General features: G+C 44.4%; 2 pseudogenes; one reads left to right on the top strand and one right to left on the bottom strand.

The window, feature by feature from the left end:
* On the top strand, positions 2,703-3,566 carry Rpl7a-ps3 (ribosomal protein L7A, pseudogene 3; annotated as a pseudogene).
* On the bottom strand, positions 11,193-12,044 carry Gm9501 (predicted gene 9501; annotated as a pseudogene).

Genomic DNA, 12,809 nt, shown 5'->3' with positions numbered 1-12,809 from the left:
AATGCTCAGCTCCTCAGCCAACGTTCTCAGCTGAGGCTTGTTCAGACCAGTCTTTACCATAAGGCTCACAGAACTGAGGTCTTGCAGGTCTGCCGTCCGCTGGGACTTCTATTTTTAGCTGGATGCATGTCTACCCATCTTAGTCTATTTTCTGCAGCTGAAACAGAACACCTGGGTCTGGGTTACTTAGAAAATAAACACATTTCCCACAGCTCTGGAGCCTGTAAAGTGCAAGGTTAAAAGGGCTGACGTCTGGCGAAGGACTTCTAGCTGCATCACCCCATGGCAGAAGGGAAGAACAAGAGAGAGAACAAGAGAGGATGCAGACTCACTCTTGTATCCAAAACCCACGACAACAACAGCTCCCTCCCTCCATAGTGACAGTTAACGCATTGGTGAAGGCAAAGCCCAGCCCCTAAGTCTTACCCCTCCACAGAAAGCTTTGGCAGTTACATTTTCAACATATGAATTTGGGAGACCGTCAAACAATTGTGTTATGTGAAGTACGGGTCTAAGAATCCCAGTGCACTTGTGGCTTTGTGACTAAATTCCAATGCAAATAAGTATTTGTGAGACTTTTAAGAAGTCTCCTTAAAAGCATGAAGTTTCAGTTGGACATGGTGGCCCAGGTCTGTATTCTCAGCACTGGGGACACTAAGACAAGAGGATGACCAATCCAAAGATGACCTTGGGCTATGTAGTCAGTTCAAGGGCATCCTGGGCTACAAGAAAGAGGTTGTCTCCAAAAAGACCAAGAAAAATGCATAGAAATCAATAGAAAAATGGGTAGGTTATCACCTCCAAGGGGAAAACATAGTAGAAAAGAAAAGGAAAAAAAAAGAGACTAAGAATTAGGACCCTGTTAGATACTAGAAGCTGGTGAATGCCAGGAGTAGCCTGCACAAAAGCCTGTGAGAAGCCAAACATCAGCTAGAGCAATACCTCCAGAATGAAGGTGGTCATGAATGCCACGGAGGATGGAGCGAACAGTTCAGCTACCAGGAAGAGACTACAGGAAGAACTGAACAGCCTCAACTGAACTAGCAAGAAGGCTTTGGCAGCCCACCAAAAAGAATTCTACCAAATGGAAGGGACACTTGAACTTCACCAAACTGAGGCCAAACAGAAGACAAAAGATCAGCCTCAAGTCTAGATGACCCCTCCCTGAAGATTTTTGAAAGATGAGGGAATGGCCAACCAATGACTGGCCAATCTTGAGATCCATCCAATGAGAGAGAGCTAACTCCTGACATGATTCATGATACCCTATTATGCTTGTAGACAAGAGCCTGGCATACTGACTCTTGAGAGGCAGTGGATGGAAACAGATGCAGAGACCCACAGCCAAACATCAAGCCAAGCTCAGGGAGTTGTGTGAAAGAGTGGGGCATAGGATTGAGCTAGCCAGAGAGGACACCACAGGAAGACCGACAGAGTCAACTAACCTGGGGCCATGAGGACTCACAGACACTGAACCACCAACCAAATACCATGCAGCAGATGTGCAGCTTGGTGCTCATGTGGGTCCCCTAACATTTGAAGCAGGGGCTGTCTCTGACTCTGTGCCTGCGGTTAGAGCCCCTTCCCCTAACTGGAGTGCCTGGTCGGCCCTCAGTGGGAGAAGATGCATTTAGTTCTGCTGCAAATTGATGTCCCAGGGTAGGCTGGTACCCAAGGGAGGCTTCTCCTTCTCTGAGGAGAAGGGGAGGGGTGGTAGGGACAGGGATTGGTGGAGGTGAACTGGGAGGAGAAGAGGGAGGGGGCCTTGATTGGGATGTGAAGTGACTAAACAAATAAATAAATAAGATTCTAGAGAGAAATGGGGTTGGGTTCTAATTAGCTCTTAGGCTGTATATTGAGTGAGAGAAAACTGTCCCATTTACCTTGAATTTCTGGAAATGAATAGCCCATGACAAACAATGAGTAAATATTAGCGGAGTGAAAACCAGACTGAAGAGCTTCCCTCCCACAGAGACCTCACAGTCCAGTAAGCACCGAAGAGAGCAGGATGCAATTTGGGAGGTATGGCTCTTTAGGATAGGAGATTTTGTTTTAAAAGATTTTATATTAGCTTTATAGCTCCATGAGTCTTTTTTGTTTGTTTGCTTGTTTGTTTGTTTTTTGTTTTGTTTTTGTTTTTCGAGACAGGGTTTCTCTGTGTAGCCCTGGCTGTCCTGGAACTCACTCTGTAGACCAGGCTGGCCTCAAACTCAGAAATCCGCCTGCCTCTGCCTCTCAAGTGCTGGGATTAAAGGCATGCGCCACCACTGCTGGCGTTCCATGAGTCTTGAGGGAGAGCCACATGCAACCCAACAGATTATCCAGCAGTCTCATCATCTATCAACATTCCCCCTCTTAACCTTGGTCCTCTTACCCACTGATTTCTGTTTCTGTAGTGTTGACTTTTTCAGAATGTTATAACAATGTCATTCAAGCTGAAAGCTTTTTGCTTGATAGCCAAGCCTTTGTGTTTGGCTTATTTCGTTTAACACAATTCTTTTGAGATTTCCTCCCACCCCCAAGCCACTGTGTGCAGCTCATTCTGCTTGGTCAGTGAGAAGCATTTCATTGTACAGCTGCATCACGATTCATTTCCTATTTGATGAATATTCAGATTGCTTCCAGTTTGGGAACAGTTTTTATTAGTGTGTGGGTCTCTGTGTGGGCATACATTTCATTTCTATTAGAAAGTCCTGGGGAGCTTTCTCCAGCAGCCAAGCAAGATGCCCAAAGGGAAGAAGGCCAAGGGGAAGAAGGTGGCCCCGACCCCCGCCGTCGTCAAGAAGCAGGAGGCCAAGAAGGTGGTCAACCCTCTGTTCGAGAAGAGGCCCAAGAACTTCGGCATTGGACAGGACATCCAGCCCAAAAGAGATTTAACGCGCTTCGTCAAATGGCCCCGCTACATCAGGCTGCAGCGGCAAAGAGCCATCCTCTACAAGCGGCTCAAAGTCCCTCCTGCCATTAACCAGTTCACCCAGGCCCTGGACAGGCAGACAGCTACTCAGCTGCTTAAGCTTGCCCACAAGTACAGGCCAGAGACAAAGCAAGAGAAGAAGCAAAGGCTACTGGCCCGTGCTGAGAAGAAAGCTGCTGGCAAAGGCGACGTCCCAACTAAGAGGCCACCTGTCCTCCGAGCAGGAGTCAATACAGTCACCACCTTGGTGGAGAACAAGAAGGCTCAGCTGGTGGTGATTGCCCATGATGTAGACCCCATTGAGCTGGTGGTTTTCCTACCTGCCCTGTGTCGAAAGATAGGGGTGCCCTACTGCATCATCAAGGGAAAGGCCAGGCTGGGGCACCTGGTCCACAGGAAGACATGCACCACTGTTGCCTTCACACAGGTTAACTCGGAAGACAAGGGTGCTCTGGCTAAGCTGGTGGAAGCTATTAGGACCAATTATAATGACAGATACGACGAGATCCGTCGCCACTGGGGAGGCAACGTCCTGGGTCCTAAGTCTGTGGCTCGAATTGCCAAGCTGGAAAATGCAAAGGCTAAAGAACTCACCACTAACTTGGGTTAAATGTACACTGAATTTTCTGTACCTAAATATAATTACAAAATTATCTTGGAAAAAAAGAAAGTCCTGGGGAGTGGGGCTGCTGGACACACACTGAACTTCATAAGAAAGTTGCCAATGTTTTTCCAAGTAGAACACACACACATATCCAAGATGTGTATATATATATGTGTGTGTGTGTGTGTGTGTGTATGTATATATATTGAACAGTTTGTCTCTGCCTTCACTAATATATGACGTTCCTTGCTTTGTATTTCTCACTTAATATTACCATTTTTTAAAGTTTAGCTTTTGACTTTAGGTGACAGGTAATTGATACTTAGTAGAAACTGAACTCTGCGTTTTTAATTTGGATCTTCTGGGCTAGCAAATATAGTATGAGAGTCGGTCACAATCCAGGAGCCTCAGCTGTGAGATCATGGTCAGTGTTCTACACTGTACTGTGCTGTTCTTTTCTGTATACACGTTTGATAAATTACATGAGCTGTGGGACAGGAGAGATGGCTCAGTGGTTAAGAGCACTGACTGCTCTTCCAGAGGTCCTGAGTTCAATTCCCAGCAACCACATGGTGGCTCACAACCATCTGTAATGGGATCTGATGCCCTCTTCTGGTGTGTCTGAAGAAAGCTACAGTGTGCTGTATAGAGAACATAAATCTTTTTAAAAAGATATTTATTTTTAAAAATTCATGAGCTGTTCTGTATAAAATGAGCTTGTGTTAGTTTTAACCAACCATAGTCTCACACAAGTGTTTTGAGCATTCTTAAGATGAATCAGGATAAGCTATGGTGTCTGGCAGGTTGAGAATATTAATTTTGACTTACAGTTTGGCTGGGACATGATACCTGTAACTGGAGCATTACCTGCTACATGTGCATTCTGCCAAGTAAAAGGAGGGTTTCTTCATCTGTTTGCTTGCCCTTTATACCTGCTCTGTGCAAAAGTGTCTGCTCAAATCTTTAGCTTTTTTAAGGATGGTGTTTTGTTCTTATTGGATTGTGAGAGTCTTTAGGAAAAATTATTTTTGAATTTTTGTTTATGAGTGCTTTGCCTTCATGTATGCATTTGCATTGCATACATACCTGTTGCCTACAGACATTTGCAAGCCATCATGTTGGTGCTGGGACTCCAGCCTGGGTCTTCTGAAAGAGCAAGTGTTCTTAACCACTGAGCCATCTCTCCAACTCCCAATTGTGAGAATCTTTACACGTTCTGAATTATATTTTTTAATCAACATTTTCCTCAGTCTGTGGCTTGACTTTTTGTTTTCTCTAGTGTCTTTTGAATAATTTCATTGACATCTAATGGATCCCTCTTACTCTTATGATTCATGCTTTTGCATTCCATCTCAAACCATTGCCTGATGCCTGACTCTCTGATTTTTCCCTAAAAGGTTTGTGGTTTTGTGTTTTACATTTAGGTCTGTGGTACATTTGATGTCTATGCAAAGAGGTTACAAGATTAGAAAGCATTTCTATCGAGGTAAACAGAGAGCAGTTGAAGAGACACACTGTAGAGATGGGTTGCAGGAGAAGCAGAGAGATTGAGATTCACCATGAGAGAACGAATCCTTCTCACACTGAACCAAAGGGAAGAAACAGAGTAGAAGTTAAGTGGTGTTCCCAGAAAAGGAGGAGGAATGAGGCTGGGAAAGAGCTTGGAACACACGGAAAGCAAATAAATGGAAGGCAGGTGATGCTAAAGACCCCAGACGTGGGAAATCCTGGAGCTGCAATCACTGCACTGCAAAGGATGTAGGCATCACATCTCTAGCACAGCAGTGAGGGAACCCAACCGAGGAGGGACCCAGAGGATGCTGAGAAGCAGGGAGGTTTCAGACCCAATGAGCCAAGGAGCATGGACTTGAGCATGGAAACTGTTAAGAAAGGACTTGGGAATCAGAGGCCTGGGTGAAGTTCCGGGACAAACCTCCGATCCAATTATTAATCTGTGCTTTTGATTCATAGGATCAAACTACATAATCTATATGTCTATGTGCATTTGCATAGAAGCAAAATAATTTAATGTATGTAAATAGAAGTGGCTTCAACAATAGAGATTGGTTTGGCATATTTCTTTCAAAGCAAGAAACCAAGAAGTGAGAAGCTCTGTGGATGGTAAAGCAGATGTTATATTTGCTACGCCAGGATTCTGAAGCATGGTATCTGCTATTGTCTTGAGTTAGTTTCACTATTACAAAGTGGCCATGAACATGCCAGGCATTGTATCTTTTAATTAATTAATTAATTAATTAGTTAATTAATTCTTCTGCATTGTATCTTTTACTGGCCAAGTACAAAATATCTGACATGTCACCATCTGTTTTGAAATCACACTGGTCAAACAGTCCATCACTTCATCCCTGTCAAATAGTTCTCTGGGTCATCCTGCTTGCAGACTGACAGGTTCCTTGAGTAATAGAGCCTTTCCCTGCTCTGCTTCCTGACTGACTAATCTAACCAGGGACAGACACTCAACCCAAACCAGGGCAAACATAGTCTCATACACAAGGGCTGAATTGGGCAGTGCTGACATTGAAGATATAAGGTCATGAGTTGAATTTGGGCTAAGATTATGCATAGTATGAAGAGTTGACCTACTCAGAAACGTGACAGCCCAAGTCTAAGGGTATAGCTCAGTTGATAAACTATTGCCTAGTTAGTATGTGTGTGCAGCCTTGGGTTGAAGCCCCAGCACTGCATAAACCAGGTATACTGGTACACACTTGCAATTCCATCACCAAGGAGCTGGAGTCAGGAGGATCAGAAGTTCAAGGCCACCCTTAACTATAGGGAGAGTTTTAAGTCCAACTTGGGCTGCATGAGACCTTGTCTCATAAATAAACTACAACAACGCCCCAAAAAAAAAAAACCATTTTGCAGAGATATAGAATAATCTATAAGAGGGAAATGAAACAAGAGATCAGGAAAGCAAGGGGAGAAGACAGACAAGCTGTCTGAGCACATGCAGTTTCTCTCCTTAGGTTGTTTGATCTCTTAACATGAATTTCCTCCCCATTACTTGGGCTGGCTCCACTGCATTTGACTCCTCAGAACCAAAGGATGCTTTGGAAAAGTCATTCATGGCTTGGATTAGAGCCCAGAGTAAAAAGTAAACAAGGTTAGAGGCTGAGCTGTCAGACTGAATTTTCAAAATATTATAGGCTAACTGTCACGTGACACTAGACATCTGTTATCATTCATTTAACTTTTATAACAACTGCATTGAGATAATTTACATGCTCTGGAAATTCAGCCTTCCCACTTTACCTATTTACCTTTACTTAAAAACAACAAAACAAAACGAAAAAAATCGAGCTCCCATCAACTTCCAGACTTAGTGTCCAAGACCCTGGGCAGCTTTTACAAAGAGTGGACAGCAGAAACCAGCATACCATAGCAGTCAAAAGTGACAGTCGATAGCCTAGCACAAAGGGGAAAATCAAAACTATAAATAGGGGCATAGTAATTCTGAAGGGGTGTACTACCACGTCTGCGCTTCTAAGAGTGTTTTCCTGAGGCTTTTTTGGTTCTGAGGGACAGCTCAAGTTACATCTAATATTAGGGAAGGAGCCATAAACACGGATTGAAACGGGGCTCTAGGCTCCACGGGTCCTTCTGGAATCCAGCAAATTCAGCACGCAGCAGGAAGAGCCTCCTGACTCGATGTCATCAGGAACCCCAGGTTACCTCGGGATTTCAGCGGCAGGATTCACCTTAGGAGCTGTTTGGTTTTGTTCCTCAGCTTCCCCTGCCCTCTCCTTTCTGGCTTGTCAGTGTCTTTCAAAAGGTTCTCTGTCTGCCCCCAGCCGGCTGCCTCATTCACTTTCCATCAAGCAGATAAGCAGCTCACAGGACCACTTCAACCTGCTCTGTAACTAGCCTGTATAGTGTTCTGCTGCAGCTTTGCAAAGCTCTGGGCTGTTGCCACGCCCCATTGTCGGTCCCCACACTCTCCTCTCTTTAGATTGCTAGTCCCACTACTGAAGGAATCTGGGTGTGTGACCTCTATCTCTACCCCACAGCTTTTAAGCCTCAGAATATTTAGTTTCGCATCATTATGATTGTTCTACCCCCACTGGCTGTCTCTGTGCATCAAAACAAAACCTCGGTGGTGATTTGAATAGGAATGGCCTCCATAGTCTCCTGTTTGAATTCTTGGTTCATAGGGAGTGGCACTATTAGGAGGTGTGGCCTTGTTGGAGGAAGTGTGTCACTGTGGGGGCGGGCTTTGGGGTCTTATATGTGTTCAGGCTAGGTCCAGTGTGGTACACAGTCTCCTTCTGCTGTCCAAGGATCGAGATGTAGAACTCTCAGCTCCTTCTCCAGCTGCATGTCTGCCTGCATGCTGCCACACTTCCCGCCATGATGATAGTGTACTAAACCTCTGAAACTGTAAGCCCGGACACGGTGACTCTTCACAACAACACCACACAACTCTCAGCAACCACATCAGACAGCTCACGGCTTCCTGGAACTCCAGCTCCTCCGATCTCCTCAGGCACCTGCATTCACATTCACACACCTACACACCGACACATACATGTAACCAAAAACCATGAAATAAGTCTGTTTTAAATAACAAAGGGGAATATAGGATTGTCTAGCTGTCATTTTTCAGCTAGCAAATATCTTAGTGATTTGATTCACTTGGCAGTAAAATGAGGATGATAATACATGCACCCATCCAGGTTGTCAAATTGAGAAAACACATGAAGGCTATCAAGGTGATTCAGCTGCTAAAGGAGATCGCTGCCAGGTCTGGGCACCTGAGTTCAGTCCCAAAGGTTGTCCTTTGACCTACACACACACACACACACACACACACACACACACACACACACACACGTAAATAAATAAATGCAACTCAATAAAGAGAATATCCCAATGAAACTTTAGGAACAGGTACCTGGTTCTTAGTGAAGGGCTCACTGGATACATTTGTAATGTTGGTTCAGGTTTACTGCCCTTGGCATATTTGTTGTTCTGGCATAAAAATGGAGCTATGTGTTATATACTACCAGACTCTGTATAATCCTGATAATGGTGGAGATTTCCCTGTTTCTATGTGTCCTCTCTGAACACAAGTTGAGTATTTCATTTCCAAAGCAAGAAAATTGCTTCAATTAAGCTATTTTACTGTAGGATCACAGTTTGTTGGGCATGGGGGGGGGGGGGGTTGGGTCTCCCAAGCTTGTGAGAATTGTTCACTTATATTGGTGCCTCACATAAAGGCAATCCTCAATGCAGACAGTTGTCAGTGTGACAGTAAACACCTTTGAAAAACAACACAGGCTGTAGCTGCTGCCAAGACGGATCTAAGACAGCCTCTGGAGATTCTGGCTAGCTCTGGGGTGACTTCCTGCCTAGAAATAAGACAGGAAAGTGCTGGCTCATAGAACTGGGGTCTGAAAGCAGTGGGACTCAGGGAAACAATCAGAATCATACAGGACGTTTTAGAACAAGCTGAAGGCAGGGCTCACCTTAGACCAGTGGTTCTCAACCTGTGAGTCCTGACCCCTTTGGACAAGGTTTGCCTAGAACCATCAGAAAACATAGATTTTACATTATGATTTATAATAGTAGCAAAATTACAGCTACGAGATAAAAAGGAAAATAACATTATACTTGGGGTCACCACAACAAGTGGAACTGTATTAAAGAGTCACAGTGTCAGGAAGGTTGGGAGAACCACTGGCTTAGACTGAGTAAATGCTGAGACTCAGATATGGGGCCAGGGAATGAAGATGGCAAGCAGGGCGTTTAAAAGCTCCCCAAACCTTACAGTGGACAGCCTAGACTGAGAACCCTACTTTTCTAGGGTTTTCTGTAATTTGCTTCTGTACCAGGCACCTCTTCAAAGACAGACCATCAGGTGAGGCAGAGGAAGGAAAATGACACTGCTCCCTGCACCCCATGCCAAAGTGTGTGTGTGTGTGTGTGTGTGTACACGTTACTGTAGGTGTCCACGAAGGCTGAGGGATCCCCTGGAGCCAGGAGACTGGTTCCGTGTGGATCCTGGGACTGAGACTCTTGTCTTTTGCAGAAGCGGAACACACTCTTTCCCATGGAGCCATCTTTCCCACCTTCCAGCTCATGTTTGTTTCTTACTGAGGCAAGAAAGATCTCTCTCCAAACTCAGCCCCAGGGGCCCTCTAGTCTCTGACTCCCCAGTGCTGGAATTAGTAGCTCACAAGGCCATATACCCAGATTCATTTAAACAGAAGTACTGGAGTCCAAATTTATCTCCTGCTTACACAGCAAGCTTTTACCACCCAAGCTAGCCCCAGGGCCTGCATTTCTGTTTGGCTGTTGGTTTGATTGCAGGATTTTTCTTAGACTACACAATACAGGAACAGTATAAACTTGGAGAAAGAACAGAAGAATAAAAAAATAGGAGATAATATATGTAATCCCTAAACACAAGCACCTCCAGCTTTGACATATTCCTATTGTCTTCATGTATCTTTGGAGCTGTAATCTCTCTGCATGAGGAGTTTGGTATCCTGCCTTTAGTATAATGTACACATTTTCCTTTTTACTGATAGTTTGAATCTGTTTTTCTGTGGCCTTCCTGGTAGGAAGGAATACACGTCTTACTTAGAAGACAATAGCTTTCAAATAGCTTTCCAAATAGGCTCTTTCAATTTCCCCAGCTATAATAGTATTTATCTGTGTGCATTAATCTTTGTCTATTTTGATGGTTACACCCATAGGATGGATTTCTAGAAGTGCCATTAATGGATAAAGATTTAAAAACCTTAGTCTCTTAAGAACTTGCTTGCTGGAGGTATTGATCTAGTTTGCACCTGTTATCAACACAGCATAACAGTAACAGTTTCTCAGAACTGCTAATTTTCTGGAATAAAAGATGAAATCTAAGTAAACAATCTCAAGAACAATTTTATTATAATTAGGGAAAGGTAAATTGTTAATCTCGGAGTTGCCTGGAAGGGGAAGATTGAGAGGAGAGAGAGAAGAAGAGGAAGAGAGAGGGGGTTTCCCTTTTTTGAGTTAGGCTTGGGGGATTCTGCATGCAATTGGAATGGAAAAAAAGGGAGATAGCCGGGCCAGACATGGTGCCCAGCATTTTGGAAGCAGAGGCAGGCAGATTCTAGCCTGATCTACATAGTAACTTAGGCTAGGTAGGACTGCGTAGTAAGAACCAATTGCAAAACAAACAAAGAAGCTTCAGGAAAAAAAAGAAAAAGTTTACAAAGTCCAGAGTGTTGGCAAGTATTGGAAAAGAGGAAAAAGAACAAAAGAAGAGCTCTATTTTAATGACTAGTGCAGAGCCTCAAGTTACATAGTTACATTGTTACATAGCTGCCACAGCACCGCACCTGCCTTAAACTCTTTTGTTTTGTTTGTTTGTAAACTCATGTAGGTCAGGATATTTGCTATTCTCCTGCCTTAGTCTCCAGAGGTCTGGGATTATAGGTGTATACTACAACACATGACTGAGGTTGAACTTTTAATGTGTTTATTAAACATGTGTATTTCTCACTTACTATTCAGTTTTCCTTTCTAATTCATAAAAGTAGTAAGAAGGAAGCCAGGCTTGATGGTACATGCTTGTAATCTTAATTCTTGGAAGACTTAGGCAGGATCGTTGCTACAAATTTGAGACTAGCCTGAGCTACATAGTGAGGTCAGTGCTAATATGGGCAACAGCTCTTTTTGGATTCTCTAGAGTGTAACTGCATGCCTCTTCAGGAGGGGCTCCTCTTCAGGAGTCAGAGTCACCTTCACAACATCTGAGGTTCCATTTTGTCCAAGGACACGGGGGACACTAAGGAAGACTTCTTCCTTTATTCCCTAGAAACCCTTAATTGTGGTGAAAATGGGATGTATGCACTTAAGAGTATGTTTTGCTCTTGGCCAAGTCAGCCACAGAGAGGCCAATGGCCCAAGACATATAACCTTTCAGTTTGATCACCTCATAGGCACTGTCAGCCACCTGCATATGGACCTCCTTCCACTGCTCCTTGTCTGCATCAGTAACCAGTTCTGGGTTCGGATTCCTCAGGGAGACTCCACACAGGCTCACACTGGAGTCCCCACACTCCCCCAGGACACATCCATGACAGCTCAGCAGGTGAACTCCCAGCCTTTCTCCAATCAGGCAACAGAACCCAGCTGAATCCAGATTGCAACCACCCCTGATAACTCTGTTTGGGGAAAACCACTTATTTTCCAAGGCACATAGGTCAAGATATCTGGGTTTGAAGCAAGAAGCAGCTTGCAGTTTGCACTGTACTTCCCAATGCTGGGAGTGAAGAACTTGAAGATTTTCACATTTCACTGGGCCAAATGGAGCCCTGCTCTCTCCCTCTTGCTGATGGCCGGCTGTGGAAATGGCCAGCTTGGGGTTGGCAGTCATGCCATAGCCTTTGCCAGGGAAACTTTTTGGTGCTCTAAGGAAAAGGCTGCCGTGCTGGAGATCCATCATCTTCCCCTGTAGCTTGCTTCCATGACATCAGCAAGGGCAAGCTCAGCTGCCATGTCCTTCATTTAGATACTGGTGGTCCTTGGAGGTTGCCATTTTGGACCAGGAACCAAAAGGGACCACAGGTGCACAATGGGTGATATCAGGTGCCCAGTGGCACGGTCCAGGTTCCATGGCAATGGTGCCAGATAAAAGATTTTTTAAGATTTATTTATTTACTTAAAGTATGTGAGAACTCTGCTGCTCTCTTCAGACAGACCAGAAGAGGCATCTGATCAGATGTGACAGATGGTTGTGAGCCACCATGTGGTTGCTGGAATTTGAACTCAGGACCTTCAGAAGAGCATCCAGTGCTCTTAACTACTGAGCCATTCCAGCCCTAGCCAAAAGATTTTTGAAGTAGTAGATTTCTCACTATACTGTTGAACATAGTGTAACCATTAAAAATAATACTTTTTTTCCAGATTATTATTGTTCCTTTTTTTAAAGATAGTATCTGATGCAACCCAGAGTGACCTCAAACTCACTATGTAGTCACGAATGACCTTTACTTCTGGTCCCTTTGCTTTTGACTCCTAAATACGGGGACTGTAGGCATATACAGCAATACCCAGCTTCCAGGGGCTATTCCTCAGTAGAAGGAGAAGAGCGAAGGTCAGCCCTATGTAAGAAGAACAGGATGGGGAGGACTCATATTCGTGTTCTTGGGTATGGACAGACTTGCTTTGGGTTGGGACATACAACACTGATAGTTATCATGTGCCTCGGGATACAGGCTGCTGAGTGGGGTCTGCGGAATAGAGCAGTACAGAGACCCACCTGCCCTATTTGCTCCATGT

This window comes from Mus musculus, chromosome 15, assembly GCF_000001635.26.
Source record: "Mus musculus strain C57BL/6J chromosome 15, GRCm38.p6 C57BL/6J".
Classification (NCBI taxonomy): domain Eukaryota; kingdom Metazoa; phylum Chordata; class Mammalia; order Rodentia; family Muridae; genus Mus; species Mus musculus.
Note: the sequence above shows the minus strand (reverse complement) of the source record. Positions and strands in the feature narration are given on the sequence as shown.